Source organism: Ascaphus truei, chromosome 2, assembly GCF_040206685.1.
Source record: "Ascaphus truei isolate aAscTru1 chromosome 2, aAscTru1.hap1, whole genome shotgun sequence".
Classification (NCBI taxonomy): domain Eukaryota; kingdom Metazoa; phylum Chordata; class Amphibia; order Anura; family Ascaphidae; genus Ascaphus; species Ascaphus truei.
Window position 1 is genome coordinate 19,323,886 of NC_134484.1, and position 20,079 is coordinate 19,343,964.

Genomic DNA, 20,079 nt, shown 5'->3' on the forward strand with positions numbered 1-20,079 from the left:
GGCATGCAGTTCCTCCCGCCACTGCTCTTTCCACTCTGGAGGTGCTGAAATCCCTTGACCAGGAGCGAGTACCAAAAGTCCTGGTATTCTTTTCGGCATGTAGTTCCAGCCGCGACCGCTACGTTCTTTTCTCAGAACTTGGTCCAGAAAAGTGGGACTTAGAAAAATTCTTGCCTTGAAATTTCTGAAGCTGGCTCGCGGCTATTTCTCACAGAGCATCTTTTGGTCAGTTCAAATCTGCCGCTGCTGTCTTGGTACTTAAAATCTCTCGACCTGATTGGCTGCAGGGTTTCTTATAGGATTTTCAGTCCCATTCACAGAACCCGTAACCAATCAGCGCGTGGGAATTTCCTCACCAGCCTATCACAGATTTGCCAGTACTCTGAAGCTGGGCGGGCACCGATTTGGATTCTGCTACGGGCATGCGCTAACTTGGCACTTCTGCCACTTACTATGCAGAACCCTCCTGCAGTGCCAGGATCCTTAGAGTCTGGGCTGGGCAAATGGTTCCCATGATAGGCCCCCTTTCGAGCCAGGACGTGGGTGTCACAGTGAGATTATGGCAGGCTGTATAAGTCACACATAAATATATATAACAGATGATATATATTTATTACTGGGTCTGAACTGGGACGAGTCTTAGATATAATAAAGTATATTTATTCCTTTGAAGAGGTGAACACACGAATAATACAGTAACAAACAAGAAGTACACTTACTTTGGGGTTGGGGAATGAGAAGTATATAGCATAGCAATTCTCTCGCAATCAGGTAGCCATCAGATGATAAATTGAAGACAAAGGATACAGGGTGAGCATCAGTTTATAAACCTTTTGTGCCCTATCCTTAACCTTGAGTACCGTGGATTCGTTTTCAATTAACTCCAGCCAGTGGTTAACGTGGGAACACTTTTTGACCCATGCCCCCCGGCCAGTTGGGATATGCGCAGTAGAGCTCTGGGGTCCCATTTCTATAACCCCTCCTCTATATCAGGAATGCCAGCTAGTCTACCAAATGGAGTACCTCGCAGGAAATCCTTTGTTGTGAGGTGTGAAATGGAACACTTGAAGACTGCCCTGGTTTGAGGAGTCTCCACCCTCATGCAAACAGTGGAGGTGACAAAATCCTTTGAAACATACTCAGGTCCTAGACATGGGGTCGCCTTTCTGGCCATATGCTACTCTGGTATGCAAAGGAATTTCCTCTGAGTTTTACCCATATCTTGGAATACAGTATGTTGGATAAAACATGAACATATTAAAATATCCGGTTCCGTTGGGTCCAGCAGGTCCCAACTTCCCAGTTCTCAATGCCGGAACAGGGACACCCTATGGTCCAATTTGCGACCTACTACGACCTGGGAAACCGGAGATACACAAATACACTTAAAACCGTTTTACATTTTAATACACAAAACTCCGCTGTAAATCAAATCACGGTTTTTCACTAAATCCCCATTGAAAACAACGGGTTCCGCCGCCATAGACTTTCAATGGCAAACCGCTGCCATTGGCGGACATGGGAATCCCCGCGATGCCGCCGTTGAAGTCAATGGGGGTTTTCCGCCGTAGCCGGTCAATGGGGTTTTTCCGCCATTGAAGTCTATGGGAAAAATCCCGAACTTTCAAGGGGGTCCATACTCCGTCGGGTTGGTCCCAGAGGGTAAAGGATGGTTCTGCAGTGATGCCGGAGCAGTGGCTACAGACACCCCAAACCCTGACTCTCTGGACCCTCTGGAACCGGAGCTATGGAATACCAAATTTCTGCATTTGACACTTAGCCGTTTTCCTGAGCTGTTTCTGCCGCCGCCATTGGAACCTATGGCGCGGCCCGCTCTCCTCGGTTCGACCCTTATCAGGGGTCCAGGATACGGGGACCCGGTTGTGGTCAAGTGGGGGGAGGTCTAGGAACTAGGGACAGAAAGAATTTTATTCCTAGGGGCCCTAGAACTGTTTATTCCCACGCCACTTGTAGTTGAACTTGACTTGTAAGTGATCAAAGCTCTCCTATTGAAAATGTATCCGCTTTGCGGTTAAGCGGTTTGGACGGCAGCCAACTTGTTCCTGGAAAGCTCTCTCGAGGGTTTCTCCATTGAAGTCAATAAGCCCATTGACTTTTAATGGGAAACCGTCGCTCTCCCTCTCGGACGCCATCTGCAGGTCTTCTCAGGAACCGGACTCCCCAAAAAGATTCACCATTAAGAAGCATTGAGCCCTAATGGCGGCCTATGGGAACCTGCAAAATGGTGCCTGAAAAGGCGGGGAAATTATATATAATCACTATACAACTATTAACCCTTGTGCTCCCGGATGGATCCCAGTGTGTGTGGGCTGCAGACCAGATGTTACAATAAAACAGGAAAAAACAGGGGAATACACATGTACATGTCATTACAGGGGTTAAATCACCGTTCTGGGTCTTAGCCCAGTTAACTCTTTGACTCCCGGGGTAGGTCAGGGGATGGCCAAATGGGATGTAACCCCCTTTAATCCCGGGCCACCCCCTTTCTCCCTCTACAGTGGGTTCTTGAGTTTTAACACTTGTACTCCACCTGCCTTCACACCTTGGCATCTCTGTGACATTCAAGTTCGGGACCCGAGCAGACTTAATGACACCAACTTGGTGACCATCTGGTCTCTCGGAAACCAAGACTTGGAAATGCCACAGCTCATATACAATATATTTATATATGCACCTTTATACATTAGGTTAATAACATTTTATCCAAAATATTTCTAAGTCCCTCTTGTGTTTTGTTTTACTGAAACTATCTGCACGTTCCTTCCCAGAACTCTACGAGCTTCCTAACAGAAGTTACAGATGCAGCAGCCATTATTTTAAGAAATCCCGGCGCCGTTTTCGTGTGCGCTGCTGTACTCCACGCGGCATGACCGCCGCCAATCGCCCCAGGCACACGTGTTTATTGCGGTTGCTTTGTTTGAATTTCATGGATTGTGTGCAATTAAATGCAATGAAAGGAATGAATTGCAATGTGTACAGTACTGTGCTACTGTGTCAATTTCAGGTGTTTAAAAGCCTGAACTCTAAAATGCCATTTTCTGCACTCGCCTGCACTTGTGTCTTAAGGCGGTACGGTTGGAAGAAATCCCACCCCATGACATCGGTATTCCGAGGTATACACAGCGTTATTTGTTAAAATAATGGCCGCTGCATCTGTAGCAAAACAGTTGGTTCAATAAAATGCTTATACACAATCTCCCGGCTCCTTATACTTTCACTGGAGACGGACTTAGAAAATATTTTCATCCTCGCCACCTTATTGCTGATGGGAGATATTCCGAACCCACATACTGGGCTCTGGGGTTGGGGCATATACTGAGGGGGACCCTTACAATACCGGGGACCCCTTGAACGTACTCAGGATGTGATTTATCCCCATGCCCCGTTTCACCTTTCTGGTCTGTGCTGAAGCAGGGAGACCTGGTGGTGAGTCGCGTAACTGCTCCTAGGGAGGATTTTGTCCAGAGGTCTGTGCCTACATGTCCCCGGGAATCTGACCTGATTCCCAGGTAAATTTTTGGGATGGCCAGCAAGTCTGGTCCCCTTCTATCTAGGCAAAATCCAACAACACCTTTAACGTAAAATGCCCCCTGAAACTCACACCCTGTGAATCTCCACTGGTTAGCACTCCTGGAAAGGCAGAGCACACATCTTTTATTACATTACAGTGCACATGCCATAACTGGGTTCAAGAGCTGATACTTCAAACTCCCCAATATGGCTCAGAGGTAACCAGCTGGGCATAATACCTTTATTATTGGCCTGGTTACCCAATCACCATCACACACCATCACTAGGCGTAGTGACCGGTCTCCGGGGCACCCTGGATGCGGAGACAGACGCCACTGAAGGAGGGTATCCTCTGCACTTTCTGTCTCCTTAAACTTCTGGGTCGACGCCCCTTTTGTCTCTTCTTTGTGGGACTCCTTACATTTCTTAGGAGTGTGTAGTCATGTGTAGGCTTCGTGTCTTTTCACCAGTCCTAATAGCTCCTCAAACGTAGGGAGAGTTCCTTATAGCAGGGAACACCGGATCATGATGACTATATGATGGGTGGGCATTGTCATGGTCTCCTAGACATCCTGCTCCCAGCCACAGTTCCTTTCTCTGTCCACTGGGTGTGCTGCTGATTACACTACCGACACACTTAATCCGAGCAGGGCTAGTTCCGCAAGCCGGGGGATGCCCCGGCTTCCTAGCCCCACTCCCTCGGCGTGCCGCGCGTCACCGATGCGCGGTCACGCGTCATCGGGTGCCAGCGCCCCCTGCACGCGCGTCCAGGGCTCCCCGAGGGAGCCCTGGTGTCCCGCGATGTGGGGGACAGCGGCAGGGGGTTCCGGGGGACCCTTCGAACCCGGCAGCGGGAGGGAGAGCGCCCCGATCGGAGGGCGCTCTTCCGCTGCTTCGGCGCGCGCCCGGCACCCTCCGGCGCGCGCCAGGTTACTGCTGCGGCCGAGAACGGGCAAATGCCCGAATAAACTCGGCCGCAGCAGTATGTCTGCTCTGGGGTTCCTCTGTCTGTCTGTCTCCTCTTGTTGCTCCTGTTCTTTGTCCTTATAGTTTCCTGTTCCTCCCTTGCCTTTGTTTTGTGTCCAGACTCCTTATGCCCATGCTTCTGCTCCTGTTTCTGTTCCGTGTGGCATCATGTACTGAATAAAGGCCCTTGCAAGTAATCTGGCTTGTCCCCATTTGTTTCCTGGTCCCTGCTCCCTAGTCTAAGTTCCGGCTCCCTAGTCTCAGTTACTGCTCCCCTGCCCTGCTCATGCCTTCCTGTTGCCGACCCCTGCCTGGACCCTGACGATCCTGTCTTGCTGCCTGCCACTGAACCCTGTCTGTAACCCCAATGATCCTGCTTGCTGCCTGCCACCGAACCCTGCCTATGATCCCAACTATCCATGCCCCCTGCTGTTCCGACCGCCAAGGTCCTACTCACTCCAGGAGTCTCCCAGTGAAAGGTATGGATCCCCTTAGAAACTGTTTACATCGATATTAATCCACTTTAGAGGCTGGAATGATATAGTGGGAGCGTAGTTTCCATAGAACCAACTGTATTCGTTGAATAAACGCGGACAGCTCTTTCCCTTCTCTCTGCCTGAGACTGTAGAACTTAGACCAAAGTTCGTTTTTGTTCTCTTCTAGGCCATAGACCCGGGTCAACAATTCCACGAACCTCTGGGCTGTAATGTCTGCATTCTGGTCTCTGTGCATGCTCACCATCGTAGAGGCGGGGGGGTGGTTAGGCTCTCCATTATCCGCTGCCTCTTTACAGCTTCGGTGCAAGACCATTCCTCCAATACTTTCAGGGTATGTTCCCTCTATGCCTCAAATCCTTTTTCTCAGATGGGAGTGGGTGATACTCTAGAGAAGGCTTTGAGTTCGCGGTAATTTTGGGAGTGTGAGGATTGTGTTAGTGCGTCCACTAGTTGTGGTAGTTTTACTCCCAAATCCGAGCCTCCGGCCGGCCGGCAGGCGACTATGGCGGCTATGATATTCAGACCGGTAGCTATGGACTGGTGTCCGGCTAGTTCCGTACCTTCTGGGGTATCTGAGGGGTATGGGGTTTCAACCCGGTAAGGCACCTCTGGTGTGGGTTCTGGACTGAAAGTTACCATTGGGATTGGTAGGTCTGGATAGATCAATGCAACCCATGGGCAGGGCTTCTGGATAATGCAGGGCCCAGGGGGTATCTTCTTCACGTATTTCGAGGGCAGCTGCAACTATGGCAATACTCCAGCGGTATGTAGGGTCCCATTTTAATGGGCCGGGCGTTGGCTAACCCGGGAAATGGACTTCCCACGGGGGGGGGGCGGGTGGGATGTCCCCCACTGCGACCACGTGGCGGGGAGATTCCTTGAAATTCCAAGGCCCAGTCGCAGACCTCCTGCTTGGATGCACAAAGATGGTTATCTCTAATTTGTGTCCTACTCTCTCGGGCACCCCAGGTCTGAATCTTAGCAGTGCCTCCAAATGTAGCCCCCTTTCCCTCTGACTATGGGAACTACGCATGGTGACTCTACCTGTGGCTCACAGAAGGCCTAAGCCTCCGTCACAGGGAGCCTGGAGTGAGCTCTCGCCCTTCTTGGAACAGCGCTCCACCTGGGAGGGATCCCAGCGTAGCCACTCACAGGAACCAAATACAGTAAGAATACAGACAGACCAGAGTATATTAGAGATGCTGGATCCGCAGGGCCGCAAAGTGATCCCACGACGCGGGGTCTGCCAAATCCCCTCTCTCCTTACGGTGGTATCCGCCTCTTGAGGGAGCTCCAGCAGGAGTGTCTTCCTTACAGTCTCTGAGTGTAAGGAATCGGGGAACATGTCCTCTGCGTTGTATTCTCTCCTTACTCGCTGCAGCGTGCCTCCCCGCTCTGCTTACAGAGCGCGCACGCACCCGCAGCTCTTCACACCGTGCCACAGAGGTTGGCTCTGCCCACCGGTCACGTCACGCATCTGTAAAGTGCGTCGTGCACCACTCCCCAGCTGCGTGACAAGTACTCCTAATTGGCCACTTGTCTCCTGCAGCCTATACTTGCCTCCGCAGAGGCCGTGCCGCCGCTCCGCCCCCTGCCTCATTAGTTCCTGTTTGTTTTAAAAGACTTTCACTTCTGCCTTGCTGAGCATAACCTGTGTAGCCTTGTGTTACTGCGTTTGCTGTGCCTTGCCTTGTGCCTTGTTGCTGTGTTCTCTCTGTTGCTTTCTCGTGTACCGACCCGGCTAGACTATAGGACCCTCTCTGGATAAAGACCCCGCTTGACTATTGGACCCTCTCTGGAAAACGACCTCAGCTTGCCCCAGACTACTCGCACCTCTCCAACCCTTGACCACGGCTTCACGGACACCGACCATCCCACTGGCTCCGGCAAATATCTGAACTAACCCGATTTCTCCAACCCAGACCCGGCCATCACACTGCGCATGAGCAGCACCTAAAATGGCAGCCTCCCGACACCCAGAACCGCCGCGGAGCTCCAGCGGCATCCGACCGCTCTACAGCCTCCCTCCCCGCACCGGAGGTAAGCGGGGAGCTCAGCTACATATATATATTTGTGCAAAAAATAGTCAGCTGCTCAGTAGATTTTATACATGTAAATAAATAACATTGTCCGGAAATCCCCTTCTCTTTTATTCTAGTACAAGCCATTTCCGTTACCGTAAAAGTATCAATATAAAAATGCATTTACAGTTTTTAACGCTGAAACAGAGGAAGTCTCATGTCAGAAGTTCAATGTGGTGAAAGCTGTTCCCAACAGGAACTATAAATGGAAACATCAAGTAGAGGTGGCCTTTAAACTTTTCTGTTCTATGCACAATGTTGATGCAGAAAAACATGCGCTGGCCTCTGTGATTAGTGCTTTGGTAGCTTGACTTCCCTAAGCAGGTGCAGCAGTTATGCAAATGTTGCAGTCTATGTCAGGAATTGTAAGAATAACGTGTGAGATAGTATAATGACTCAAAGGTTCCCTGATACAGTATGTTCTGTGGTACTTTGTGTTTCTGTTTACCCCTCGGTTTGCAGTGACCCTGGAGTTGGGTTCATTCAATGACCAATGTCTGCAAATACCAGCATTTAAAAAAAAAAAAAAATCATATTTTGTATAAATGTCTTTATATATAATGTATAACCCTGTTCACCTAATGTAACTGTGTATTTGTAACCATGTATCTGTCATCATAACTCTGTGCCCAGGACATACTTGAAAACGAGAGGTAACTCAATGTATTAGTTCCTGGTAAAACATTTTATAAATAAATAAAATAAAATAATAATATTTGAAAGAAAGGTCTTCTAAGGATAGGAAAGTTTGGCGATAACTCGTCGATGTTTGTTAAATCACGTACAGATGTAACAAGACTTGCTGCGCCCAGCGCCACTGGTGAAAAAGCAAACGGCCACAGCGCTGGGGACAGTGTCGACCATGATCGCCCTGCGGGGGGTCCATGCTTCCGGTTTAAACCCTACGCAGTGATAATTCGTCCGAGCCGTGATCTTCCGCAGCAACACAAAGAGTCTGGCTACATCGGCACGGAGTACTTGCTCTATGGAAACTCTATTTCTAATCATTTGGATAGTGTAATAATATTAATTATCTGACTCACTGACACACAACTATGGCCCTGTTCAATATGCCACATAGCTGTTTTACAGTGATCCAGAATACTAAATTCAGCTCCTTTCAAATAACTGGGATTCAAATATTCGCAGTGTACAGTATAGGTGGGTTTCCTTGTGGCGATGTCAGATTGGCAGTAACAGAGCTTCTTGAATACGGGGTTTATTCTATATCCTCTGAAGAGGGCGATCAGGCTGTTTTCAGTCCAAGTTCCCTATTGAAGTCAGTAGGGGTCTTCAGCTGAAAATGGCCCAATCGGATGTAGAACGGGAGCCTACGACTTTATTTTCAATTTAAGCTTTTTACGCAATCTTTTCCACTTATGGAGCAGGACTGCAGGGACAAAGGAGTACTCCACAGTATTACTAAATAATAATAAATAATAATAATAATTAAAAACTTTATTTCCAACAGCTTCACAATTACAGTATAGCACGTGGTAAGCAGCATAGCTGGTTCCCCTAATTCAAACTCAGTGCCATTGTTTACAGCAGTGGTCCCCAATGCAGTGCCCACGATCACCATGGCATTAACCAAGATTTATGTGGGCGCCCGTGACCGCAGTTACGTTGACAGCTGCTGTGTGCCGCACCAGAAGTCGTGCCCACCCGGAAGTCAGGCCCAGCTTCTGCACCCCAAAGCGGGACTAGCGTAGCACGGGAAACCTCCTCCATGGTAAGTGTGTATGTGTGTGTGCGTGAGTTTGTTGGTGCCTGCCACTCTCTCCCGAACTCTCAAGTGTGCCCCTGGGGACAAAAAGGTTGGGGACCCCAGGTTTTCAGAGTCACTGTCTTTACTCACTGAGCCACTCCTTCAGTTACATTTATGTAACATAGCAGCATCATTAACAACAAACCTGCAAATGTAGTGTGAATGTCACATAAAGTCACTTCCTATGTGAAGCCTCAATACTTCTTGTGTACATGTTATTGCTTCTCTTTTTTTTAATTTTTTTTTAAGAAAGGAGGGGTTTCTCAGAACACGAGCAGGTTTCACCTCCGGGAAACTCAGTCATTTATTATTATTATTGTTTTTCTTGTATAGCGCTGGCAGTGTACCCAGCACTGTACATAGAATTTTGAAGGGATAACTAGTCCCTGCCCCGTAGAGCTTAAAATTCTCTCCCCCCTGCACCCTCCCAAAAAAATGGTTCCTGAGGCACAAGAAGATAAAAAAAGACTTGCCCAAGGTCACAAGGAGTTGACATTGAGATTTGAACTCCCAGACTCCCCTGCTTCAAACTGAAGTGTCATTGAATAGGTGTGTCCTTGAATAGGATCACTCATGATACTGTAGTATACTCTGCCACGGGTGCGCATTGAGCCGAATCAGCACCCAAGGGAGGGTCCGTGTATCATATACATCAAATATATGTACGTAGGCACTCCAGAGGTCTTCATGCAAAAAAAACCCCAATATATTAGATTAAAAAGTCTCAATGTTTCGTACACTCGTCAAAATCCAAGAGTGGACCAATATTTTGATCCTTTTAACTCTAATAAATTGCCTTTTTTGTTTGTATGAAGACCCCTGGAGTGCCTACGTAAATTTCTTTGATATATTGAATAGAGGTTGTCAGGTAGCACTGGCTATGGTTGTGTTTCAGTGCAATCCCACACAGACAGACCAAAACAAATGTTTGTAAAGAATTGAACAGCCTAGTTGGCTTCTTAATAACAAATCTAACGGTGTTAGAAGCAAATATTTGGCTGCTTTTAATTTTTTTATAATTAATTACAAATTGCTTTTCTTGGGGGTTTCTGAGATGAGAAGTGCTTGTCAATCAAATGTTTTTTTATATGATATCACACTGTCTCCATATAAGAGAGAGCTCATAAAGGTAATGGGACAGTGAGGGAGAGGGCTTTGTGTGCACAATCGCTAGTTGGCTATCATTTCTTAATGAAAAGCTCCTACAGTTTACGTATGTGCTGCTGTGTGACCTCTCCTCTATGAGGCCAGCAACATGTACGGCTCATCGAGGAAACATCAGGGTGGATGACCACATTCCTTAATCATCTTTCCTACCTGCGCCATCTGACAGCTGTACCCCCAGCACTAAAACACACCCATACAAATCATCCTCACACATTCTCTTTCTACATGTTCTTGTCCTCGCCTCCAACATGCAACTTCTACTCCTTCTGGTGTCAACCTCTCTAACCTCATACCCATCCCCTGTCACCCTCCCTCCTCTTTCCTTTTCTCCTGTGCCCTTTGGAATGCTCGCTCCCTTTCCAACAAGTTCCTCTCTGTGCATGACTTCTTTTTCTCTCACTCTGCTCCTCTTTGCTACTACTGAGACTTGACTTACTCAGTCTGACTCTGCACTGGAAACTGCCCTATCTTATGGTGGTCTTTCTTTCTTCCACACTCCACGCTCGATGGCAGGAGTGGAGCTGTAGGGCTCCTTCTCTATCTGCTGTTACTGAACCCTTCCTATTTTCCATCTCTTTATTTTCCATCCTTTGAGGCTCACATTGTCCAGCTTTTTTCTCCTCTCCCTGTCTACATGGCGGTCATCCATCGCCCGCCTAACTCAACTCACCCCCCTTCTGTCCTTCTCTCTCAATTTGAATCCTGTCTCTCCTTCTTTCTCTCCTCAGACTTCCCTGTTCGTCTCCTTGGGGACTTCAAATGCCATATTGATGACACCTCTCTCCCTTGGGCTTCCCACTTTCTCTCTCTAACCTCTTATTTTGGCCTTCAACAGTGCAGCCAGCATCCACAAGGATGGTCACTACCTAGACCTGATTTTCACAAAAACTTTTCTCTCTCTGATTTCTCCATTTCCCCCTTTCCTCCCTCTGACTATCACCTCATCTAATTTTCTCTCTCTCACTTATCCCCTTCTCCCCCTAAATCTACCCCTTGTTTCTACAGAGACCTGCGCTCTATTAACCTACCAGCTTTTGATTCCACTTTTTGATTCCAATCCGCCCTCTCCTCTCTCAGCTCTGCTCCAGACCCTGACAACCTGGTCAGGAACTACAACTTTGCCCTATCTTCCTCTGTTGATCTACATGCACCTCTTTCTCTCTGCCATTCTCGCCCTTCTAACCCCAGACCCTGGCTAAATTGTCACACACGCATGCTGCGTTCCTGCACTCGTTACTGTTAACGCCTCTGGAGGAAATATCACACTCTCGCAGACTTCCTTCAAATTTATGCTATCCAGTTTCAACTTTGCCCTCTCCCAAACTAAACAAACTTATTTTTCTTCACTAATCAACATGCACAAGTCTAACCCACTCCGACTCTTTTTTGTCTTTGTCTCCCTACTTAGACCATTGTCTGCTGCTGGATTTTTCTTCCTCCATCTCACCACAAGACTTTGCTGACTATTTCAAGGAAAAGGTTTGATCCATACATCAGAACATCCCCTCTGTATCCTCCTCCTCCTATCCTACACCTCTTCCTAACTCTCCTCCTGCCTTCCTCAACTCCTTTTTTCACTGTCACAAAGGAGGATGTATCATTGCTTGTCTCCTCTTCTTCCCCTACTTGATCCCATTCCCTCCCATCTCCTATAACCTCTTGCTCCTACTCTAATCCCTACACTCAAAAACATTTTGAACTCCTTCTTCTACTCTGGTACCTTTCCCTCCTCCTTCAAACATGCAACAGTTACACCATTACTCAAAAACAGCTTGCTTGAACCTACCTGTCATTCTAACTATCATCCTGTCTCCCTCCTACCTTTTGCCACTAAACTCCTTGAACGCCTTTTATACTCTTGCTTGCTCCATTTTCTCACCCCCTATTCTCTCCTAGACCCTCTACAATCTGGCTTCCACACTACTCACTCCACTGAAACAGCCCTCACTAAAATAACTAATGACCTCCATGCTGCCAAAGGCAAAGGTCATTACACTCTACTCATATTACTCGACCTCTCTGCAGCATTTGATACTGTGGACCACCATCTTCTCCTTCACATTCTCCGTACTCTTGGTATCTGTAACAAATTGCTATCCTGGATCTTCTCTTAGCACTCCCATCGTATTTTCAGTGTCTCTTTAGCTAATACCTTTTCCTCTATCGATCTCTCTGTGGGGGTACCCCAGGACTCTTCCCTTTTCTCTTTACACACTCTCTCTAGGTGACATAAACACATCTTTTGGGTTAAAATATCACCTCTATGCCAATGACACACAAATTTACTTTTCAATGACTGATCTTACACCTGATATACAGACCAAAATTTCTGAATGTCACTCCGTTATATCATCCTGGATGGCCGTCCTCCGACGACTTAAACTTAACATGTCAAAAACTGAGCTTCTCATATTTCCTCCCAAACCTGGCCCTACCACCTTCTTCTACATTACTGTTGGAAGCACTATCATAAACCCAGCATCACAAGCACACTATCTAGGGGTCACATTTGACTCCTGTCTCACATTCTCCTCTCACATTCAAAAGGTAGCTAAAACCTGTCGTTTTTATCTACGCAATATTACACAGATACGCCCTTTCCTCTGTTGCTCTAGTGCTAAAACTCTGACACAGGCCCTCATTCTCTCCCATCTTGACTACTGTAACCTCCTGCTGTCCGGCCTTCCTGCCTCTCACCTGTCCCCCCTACAATCTATCCTAAACGCTGCTGCCAGAATCACTTTACTCTTTCCTAAATCTGTCTCAGCGTCTCCCCTGCTAAATTCCCTTTCCTGGCTTCCTATCAAATCCCGTATCCCACACTCAATTCTCCTCCTCACTTTAAGGCTTTACACTCTTCTGGCCCTCCTTACATCTCAACCCTAATTTCTCACTATACACCATCCCGACTCTGGCGTTCTGCTTAAGGATGTCTTCTCTCTATATCATTTATATCTAAAGCCCTCTCCCACTTTAAACCTTTCTCACTGACTGCCCCACACCCCTGGAATGCCTTTCCCCTCAATATCTGATTAGCACCCTCTCTATCCACCTTTAAAACCCTTCTTAAAACACACCTCCTTAACGAAGCATATGAGTAGCTCATTATAAATAATAAAAATATACATACAGTATATTCTAGGGACGGATTGCACCTCAATGAAGAGGGATCTTCTGTGCTAGGGGGGAGAATGCTAAAAAGGTTGGAGGAGATTTTAAACTAGGATGGAGGGGGGAGGGCAATGAAACAGATAATGAACTAAATGGAATAGATGAGGATACAAGGTGGTATGGAGGTAGAATTAGGGCAAGTGGAAGTTTGACAAGCAGTGAGACACCCATAGTAAATATAGATAATACTTGAAAACTTCTAAAGACTAAACCAAGTGGGAGCAGAAAGGAAGGAGCAGATAAGATAAAAGTACAGGCTGAAAAAAAGTTAAATGCATGCTTGCTAATGCAAGAAGCCTGACAGATAAAATGGGGGAGCTTGAATTAATAGCTGCAAGGGAGCAGTATGATATCATAGGCATTACTGAAACATGGTGGGATGAAACTCATGACTGGACAGTTAATTTAGAGGGTTATTCTCTTTTTCGGAAGGATCGAACAAATAGAAGGGGAGGTGGAGTATGTTTATATGTTAAACCGGATCTAAAACCTATTATAAGGGATGATGTCTATGAAGGGAATGATGAAAATGTAGAGACTTTGTGGATAGAAATTAGCAGTGGAGGTAAAAGTATAAAGAAAATGTTTGTGGGAATATGCTATAAACCACCAAATATCTGTGAGATTGAGGAAGCTAAAATACTTTTGCAAATGGAGAAGGCATCAAAACTGGGTCATGTTTGCATAATGGGGGATTTTAATTATCCAGACATAGATTGGGGCAATGAGATTAGCGTTACAACAAAAGGAAACAGGTTTTTGGGGGTGCTTAAAGACAATTATATGACCCAAATTATTGAGGAACCAACCAGGAGAGGGGCAGTTCTGGATTTGGTCATATCAAACAATGTACAGGCATACCCCGTTTTACATACACTCGCTTTACGTACACTCGCAAGTACGTACATTTTTTTTTAATTGCACCTTACCCCCTGTGTACGTACGCGTGCTTCGCGAGTACGGACACCAGGGGGCGGCGTGTGCGTGCTGTGGCGGTGTGCCCTCTCTTCCTCTCCCCGGCTCTTCCTTCACCTGGCTCCCCCAGCCCTTCCGTTCCCCGGCTCCCCCAGCTCTTCTGTTCCCCGGTTCATCCTCTCCCCGGCTCTTCCAATCACTTTCCCCTATTCCTGGCTATTCCGATCACCCCCCGCCCCCCTCCCTCTTTCCCTGGCTCTTCCGGTCACCTTACCCTCTCCCTGGCTATTCCGATTACTCCCCCCCCCTCGGTTCTTCCGATCACTCCCCCAAGCCCCCCCGGTTCTTCCGATTACTCCCCCCCCCCTCGGTTCTTCCGATCACTCCCCCGAGCCCCCCCGGTTCTTCCGAAACCCCCCCCCCCCCCTCGGTTCTTCCGATCACTCCCCCGAGCCCGCTCAGAGCCGCGCTCTAGCGTGCGTGTGCCGCCTCTGACTGCCATGCTTCTGCCGCCCGCAACCTGCACGCTGCTTGAGGTAGGGAAAGAAAGGGAGGAGGGACACGCAGGGGGTGGTGTGATGTGAGGGACATGGGGGGGTGATATGAGGGACATGGGGTGGGGGGGTGATGTGAGGGACATCGGGGGGGGGGGTGATGTGAGGGACATGCAAGTGGGGGGTGATGTGAGGTACATGCAGGTGGGGGGGGATGTGAGACATGCAGGTGGGGGTGATGTGTGAGGGACATGCAGGTGGGGGGTGATGTGAGGTACATGCAGGTGGGTGAGGGGGGGATGTGAGACATGCAGTGGGGGGTGATGTGTGAGGGACATGCAGGTGGGGGGTGATGTGAGGTACATGCAGGTGGGGGGGGATGTGAGACATGCAGGTGGGGGGTGATGTGTGAGGGACATGCAGGTGGGGGGTGATGTAAGGGACATGCAGGTGGGTGGTGATGTGAGGTACATGCAGGTGGGGGGTGATGTGTGAGGGACATGCAGGTGGGGGGTGATGTGAGGGACATGCAAGTGGGGGGTGATGTGAGGTACATGCAGGTGGGGGGTGATGTGAGGGAGATGCAGGTGGGAAGTGATATGAGGGAGATGCAGGGGGGTGATATGAGGGAGATGCAGGGGGGGGGTGATATGAGGGAGATGCAGGGGGGATGATATGAGGGAGATGCAGGGGGGTGATATGAGGGAGATGCAGGGGGTGTGATATGAGGGAGATGCAGGGGGGGATGATATGAGGGTGGTAATATGAGGTAGATGCAGGGGGGGGTTGATATGAGGGAGATGCAGGGGGGGGTGATATGAGGGAGATGCAGGGGGAGGTGATATGAGGGAGATGCAGGGGGAGGTGATATGAGGGAGATGCAGGGGGAGGTGATATGAGGGAGATGCAGGGGGAGGTGATATGAGGGAGATGCAGGGGGAGGTGATATGAGGGAGATGCAGGGGGAGGTGATATGAGGGAGATGCAGGGGAGGTGATATGAGGGAGATGCAGGGGGAGGTGATATGAGGGAGATGCAGGGGGGGTGATATGAGGGAGATGCAGGGGGGGGGTGATATGAGGGAGATGCAGGGGAGGGTGATATGAGGGGTGCTGGAGGAGATATGATTTTACCCGTGCGGCCTGATTTTTTAAAAATATTTATAGGGGGGGGGTCTTTTAAAAATGTATTGAGGCGGTGTGGGTCTTTTAAAAATGTATTGGCGGGGGCATTTTTAATATGTATTGGCGGGGGCATTTTTAATATGTATTGGTGGGGTGGGGTTACATGTATTTAGAGGGATGGGTTTTTTTGGTATGTATTTTGTGGGGGCACTAGTAAGAAAAAATTAGCTGACATTAAAGATTTTCTTTCTATAAAGCCTACTGTATTTATTTTGGTTACAAATGCATTATTGACATTAGTTATGCATATATATATGATGTCTGCAGAACAGTACATGCATCGTAAAGTGGAAAAAAAATAGTGCTTCACTTTAAGTACATTTTCACTTTACATACATGCTCCGGTCCCATTGCGTATGTTAAAGCGGGGTATGCCTGTAGAAGTAATAACAAATATTCAAGTCCTGGAACAGTTGGGTAACAGTGATCATAACATGGTCTCATTTGAAATAAATGATCAAAAAACAGATTACTTGGGTTCAACAAAGACTTTAACTTTAGAAAGGCAGATTTTAATAAACTGAGGTCTAATCTAGTAGTAATACAATGGGATGATGTTTTTGCAGGGAAAATGTAGAAGATAAATGGGCGGTCTTTAAAACATTGTTTGAAAAGCACACTTATCAGTGTATACCATTGGGTAATAAGTATAAAAGAAATAAGTCAAAACCAATGTGGCTAAATAAACAGGTAGGGGAGGAAATGGACAAAAAGAGGAAGGCGTTTAGATTCTTTAAGTCAGAAGGGACGGAGACATTGTATCAGAATTATAAGGAATGTAACAAAAATTGCAAAAGGGCAATCAAATTAGCAAAAATGGATAATGAAAAAAGGATTGCAATAGAAAGTAAGGTCAACCCAAAAAAAGTTCTTTAAGTACCTTAATAACAAAAAAATGAGAAAAGAAAATATAGGACCCTTTCAGTGTGAGATGGGTAGGCAGATTATTGGAGATAAGGAAAAAGCTGAGGTATTAGACAAATTCTTTGCCTCTGTGTTTACCAGGGAAGAATCAAGTTCAATAGTAGTGTCGCAGGAGGAAGCCACAACCTCCATATTAATGAACAATTGGTTAACTGAGGAAGAAGTTCATAAGCGACTTGAAAAAATTAAAGTAAATAAGACACCTGGCCCCGATGGCATACATCCAAGAGTTCTCAAGGAGTTAAGCTCACTAATAGCAAAACCATTATATTTAATATTCAAGGACTCCATTTCCACAGGCTCAGTACCACAAGATTGGCGTAAAGCATATGTGGTGCCTATATTTAAAAAGGGAGCTAGATCACAACCGGGAAATTACAGACCTGTAAGCCTGACTTCAATAATAGGGAAACTACTTGAAGGTTTAATACGGGATAATATTCAGGATAATGGAAAACAAAATTATTAGTAATAGTCAGCATGGATTTATGAAGGATAGATCTTGCCAAACTAACCTTAGGCTAAGGCCCCGCTCCCAGAGTCAGCGCACCCGCACTGCTGACAGGCGGTGCGCTGAGATACACAGACCGCGATATGCGGTCTGTAGGGAGCGGGAGCCGGAGCGGGAGGTGGGCGGGTGGTGGGCGGTTTGACAGGGAGGGGGGGCGTGGCTTGAGCGGAGGGACCCGCTACTCTCCCCCCCCCTCCCTCCACGGACTCGGGCTGGAGCTGGAGCTTCGGTAAGTATTAAACACACACACACGCAGGCACTCATACATACATACATAAATACACACACACACACACAGGCAGGCACTCACGCACTCATACACACACACGCGCGCACACAGGCAGGCACTCACGCACTCATACACACACACGCGCGCACACACAGGCAGGCACTCACGCACTCATACACACACACACACACACACACACACAGACAGAGGCAGGCACTCACGCACTCGGGCACACACATACACAGACAGGCACGCACGCACTCAGACACACACACAGAAAGGCACTCACCTGCTTTCACTCCACACTCCTCCCCGCTCCCCGAAGCCTCTCCTCCTCCCGCAGCCTCCCCTCCCCATTGGCTCACAGCCACACCACGTCACGCGTCAAAGCTAGAAAACACCAGTCTCTGGTGTCTCCAGCGGCTGACGCGCGACAGCGTGTAGTCAGCTGTGCCGCCAGTGGGGACCGGGACCAGCTAGCGAGGATTCCCCTGCTGGTGGGGAACTCGCTACATTGCCGCCCGCGCCAACGAGCGCAGCGGGACCGAGGCCTTATTTGTTTCTTTGAGGAGGTAAGTAGGAATTTAGACCAGGGTAATGCAGTTGATGTGGTCTACTTAGATTTTGCAAAGGCTTTTGATACGGTTTCACACAAGAGGTTGGTGAGCAAAATAAAGAAAATTGGACTCAGTAATAATATTTGCACCTGGATTGAAAACTGGTTAAAGGACAGACAACAGAGGGTTGTCATAAATGGAACTTTTTCAGGTTGGGCTAAAGTCGTGAGTGGAGTACCTCAGGGATCGGTACTGGGACCCCTGCTTTTTAACTTGTTTATTAATGACCTTGAGGTTGGGATCGGGAGCAAAGTCTCCATCTTTGCTGATGATACTAAATTGTGTAAAGTAATAGAATCAGAGCAGGATGTAATTTCTCTTCAGAAGGACTTTGAGAGACTGGAAACGTGGGCAGGTAAATGGCAGATGAGGTATAATACAGATAAATGTAAGGTTATGCATTTGGGAGCTTAGTCTATTTCCATTGCCTGATTTCTGGGGCTTGATTGTAAGTTCCCACTGCATCCGTGTGCCTCCTGGTGTAATTTAACTAAACCTTTTTTTTTTTTACCTTTTTCTACATCTGTGTGGCCATTCTTGATTTCAACCACTGTGTCATGTGTACACCTTATTATATTTCAGCCTCCCACCCCATAGGATTATAGCAGTGGCTATCTGTTTACATTTGTTTTCATCCACTGTGTATGTCCCCATTCCCAGTTTTATCATTTTTTCACCTTACAGGATTGCACTATCATTTGTGTTATTGTTTTTTCTCCTCATATGTCCATCCTGGTGTCTGCGCTCCCTGACTTCTGGACACTGCAACCATATAAGGATCTATAAGGAAGATCCACTGAAGGTCGAGCTGCAAACTGGCACTGGTTGTATATTATTTCATTTTATATTCTGTACTTACTATACCGTATTATTTCCTCCCATCTGAAACACTCGCAGGAGCGCCTGGTGATTTTTGTGTTCTTCCTCTGGATCAATAAGTAAGTATAGATATAGGATAAAGTATCTGTTGTCTAAATTTAGCATAGGTTGAACTTGATGGACCTGCGTCTTTTTTCAACCTCATCTACTATGTAACTATGTAACTATGTAAGTACATACATACATCTACATTTAAAGTTGCACTTCCACCCATTCTCACCTACTTTGAAAGTGATCTTGCATGTGATGCCCTTTCAAGTAGATCACCAACCTTATTTTTATTTTATTTTCCTAGGTTTTTTATTGTAATATTTTTATGGATAACATCCCAAAACCTGCAGTAGAGTATTCACGTCAACCACTGATTATTCTCCCTTCCTTCCCTCCGCCCAGCGGCTTGGGTAACCAAGCTATTTTTATTCTGTAATGGATGCGGAGGGTAAAGGGTAAACATTGTAACGTGATAAGTGTAAGTATCTTTTATTACATTGTAACCCGGAACATGCTTTCCGTTCCCTATACCCTGTGCAATGTGCTATCAAATGGCGAGTAGCAATGTACTGTAGCATATAAAGTGTAAGCAAGGAGAGACGGTCTGTCCTGTTTTGGCAGTACATTGAGCTCCTGGCTACAGTCCAGAAAAATGACATCAGATTAAATTTAGCAGCAATATTGATGGCTTAATCCGATCAGCAACATTTGGTATGACATTTTACAACAAAATATAATTTTAAACATCTGTCATTGTAACAGGAGCACCTCGTTCCTTCTCCCAAATATCACAGCAAATTTATCCATACTGATTCTCCACTGTTTCAGCTAAATCTATGCTTACAGTACGTTAATAACGCAAATGAATGAAAAATAATTCACTATATATATTATATTGTAGTTAAGCTGTGGTTAACGTTTTTATTGTGTTAACCACACGATGAACTAGCAGTTTAAAGTACTGTAGTGCTGACGAGTATTCTAAAACAAATCTGGGGCAATCACCAACAAGACCCAGGTACATGCTGGGTACATGCTGCAACATTTCAGTGACATTTCTGCAGACAGACTAATGGCCCATCAGATTAACAGCGGGGGTCCCTGGCAGTCCCATTCAAATTGAAGCTGAAACAGCAGGGACCCCTGCTGTGTTA